We start from the raw sequence: 3,226 nt of genomic DNA, 5'->3' as shown, positions 1-3,226 counted from the left end.
CTGTGATGCCACCTCCCACCAAATTCAAGCAGCCTCCCTTAGCATATACGTGGCACATGCCACTCTGTCATGTCCCTCTACCCTTATAAAATCTAGAATGGTAGTAATCATGGTCATCCACTGTTCAGCCTTCAGTGGATCAGGTCCTCCCTCAAAGATCGGGAGCTGCTGCTTCCTGAACTGCTCATACAACAGCTCCCATCTATTCCTAACCTTAACTGGCTGTACAACAGGTACCACTACCGGTGGCACAATGGGGGCAACACTCCCTGATGGTGCCTGCTGCCACAAAATTCGGATCTGTTCATCTTGGCTCTGTTGCCGAGCCTGCATGTCTGCCATAAGCTGCTGCCAGTTCTTAGGGATTGGCAGAGGGGTCTGGCCCTGGTCATCATCTCTAGTCTCAGACCTGCCGGCTAGTCGTGTAGATTTTCTTGGATGCATAATTATCCAAGTCAATCTGCAATCAACGACTCGGCAATCAGAATATGATGACAGGGTAATAATCCTTTCATGATCCATCGCTGGAACTCCAATCATTCACAAGCAATCAAATTATAACAGTTTATCCAAATATTCATCCATATATTCATTCACATGCATAGCAGTGCTAATAAGAACGCCTCAACATCATCATACAATAGTCAAGGGCCAGGCCCTATCAGTATCTCATGCTCCCTATTAATCAAGCAGATATCAACAATCATATCTCATTCAAATCATTTAAGCACATAGTCATGTATACACAATTTACCAAACCCTGAGTCGAGCTTGGCTTTCGTGGCGAATGTACATGTCCAGCCAGTCTTCAGGAACCCTTAAACCTAGGACGCTTTGATACCAAGTTGTAACGCCCTGGATAGCCAAGACTGTTACACTGTGTGTTTATAAAGGTGCAAGACTTGCTAATGAAGTCATTTAACTCATAACGTGTTGTTGAAACTATAGTTGTACTAGGGTTAAAAGATTTTGGTCTCAAAAGCTGCATTTCTTATAAATAATAATTTTCTTTTTACATGGGATCCCAAAAGTATTAAGTTTAAGACTGTCTACAAAAGATTCAAGATTTAAATACAGTGATTAGCCATACTAAGGCTAAACAGACAGTTAAGCATATCCCGTCCTGTTCCACTCCTCGGTCGTGGCGGCCGAACAGCTGACTATGTACATTCAGCCCTGCAGCTCTCCATCTCAGGATTGGTCCAACTTGCCTTTGCCTTTATCTGCACCACGAAGCACCCGTGAGCCAAGGCCCAGCAAGAAAACACAATAACAGAGCACAAGCATTCAATAGACAATCAGATAACTGATATCGCATAAGCATGTACTCAACAGTTTAAGCATTCATGTTAATCAAGTATTCAGCATACCAAATATATCAATTCATATCAATAATCAATCCACATATGATAACTAGGGTTAATTCCCTTAGGCCGCACACTCTATTTATCCCACTGACTTCGGCCCGCTTAAACCGAGCTCAGTGAATGTTAAGCTATCCTCGGCTACCAGTGGCCGAGCTGCGCCATGTACGCAAGTATTATTTAGGACATCCTTAGGTCATTTATCACATGTCCCATGGCATAATACCATCTATGAAATTATACAGATATCGGGAGCACTTAGTCCCATCACAAACACATAACCGGGTGTAGTTTTCTTACCTTTAGATTTGCTAGCTTTGTTCGATTGATCCTTAAGTACGTTCCCTCTTGAGCCCTAGCGCACCCCTAGTCACAACCATAGATCAGAATCATCACCAAACCTCAAGTTCAAAACATAGCCTCGGAACCAATCCTGAGCCCTCAGGAAGCTCTAATTCCACCAAACGGGGTGGTGGAATCAAACCCCGAACCCCTGGGCAAAAACCCTTGAAAATAACCCAAAAACCCATTTCTGGAAACAGGGTAGTGCTACAGCGCTACAAACAGAGCCTAAGGCACCCCAGATCATTCAGCCTAGCGCTACAATGCCCAATAGCTAGCGTTGTAGCGCTAGTCACAGCACAGCAATTCCTGCCTTTTCCTCCTTCGATTTTCCCCGAGCTAAACCTTACCAAAACTCTTCCAAACTTCAACCAAAAATAAAAACAAGCCTACCAACATCCTCCACTCATCCCAACCACGCATAACTCACTCACATGCATCCCTAAACAAAGAATTCACCATAGCTGAACCTAAAGCTCAGAAACTTAACAAAACAACAGCTGAAACCACATAACTTGAACTAGAATTCCTTACCTTTGCTGGATGAGCTTAGCCTAGGTTGTGTCCCACTCTTGCTTAGACTTCTCCTCCTCAAATCTTTAGCCTCAACTCTCTAGAATTCCCACCGAATTTTGCTTAGGAATACCAGCTCAACATCAATACTAGGAACTGAAAACTACCTTGAACCTTACCTCAAATGAATGGATTGCCCTTGCTAAATCCCTGCTAATTCTTCAGACCAGGCCAAGGACCTTAGCCTCAAGCTTCTACTCTGACTCTCCCTGAGTTTCTGCCCCAAAATACCTCAAGAACTGATGGAGAAAAGCTTAAACCGAGAGAGAGAAAGATAGACTTCCTATTTCTTTTTCTTTTTTTTCCTCCTTTTCCTTCTTTTCTTTCTTTTTCTTTCCTTCAGTTTCTAGACTTCCCACTAAGGCATAAATCCAAAACAGCACCTAAGTCTTATCCCTTATAAGCCAAATGACCACAATACCCTCCCCTAATTCCTAAGCCTTTTAATCCACCTTGGGGTATTTTGGTCATTTCACCCAATTCCCGCTAATTCCTCGAGTGTCTCTAATATTTACCGCTTACCTCTCGACACCTAACTAATCACCAATTATATTCCTTAATGTCAAAACTGACCCCAGTATATTCTCTAAACTCCCATATATACCCCCAGGCTCGCCCCGAGCCGGGTATAAATCCCCGCCGTGACTTTTTCGCTAAACCGCTCACTAGGATCGTCTCGAATCCCAAATTACAAATATATCCACATAATAATGTGGTCTCATCAATTTATCACAAATATATACAGTTATGCCCTCAATGAGCCAAAATTACAATTATGCTCTTCTAACCTAATCAGGGCCTACATGCATACTAATACACATAGTCATGCATCACAAATATTCAAATAGTCATATAACATGCTTTTAAATCATTAAATCACATATAGTCCAATTATGCCCTCCGGCACACTAATCATGGCCCTTAAGCCTTATTAGTAAATTTGGGTC

The sequence above is a fragment of the Humulus lupulus genome, chromosome 1 (genome assembly GCF_963169125.1).
Source record: "Humulus lupulus chromosome 1, drHumLupu1.1, whole genome shotgun sequence".
NCBI classification, from domain to species: domain Eukaryota; kingdom Viridiplantae; phylum Streptophyta; class Magnoliopsida; order Rosales; family Cannabaceae; genus Humulus; species Humulus lupulus.
Note: the sequence above shows the minus strand (reverse complement) of the source record.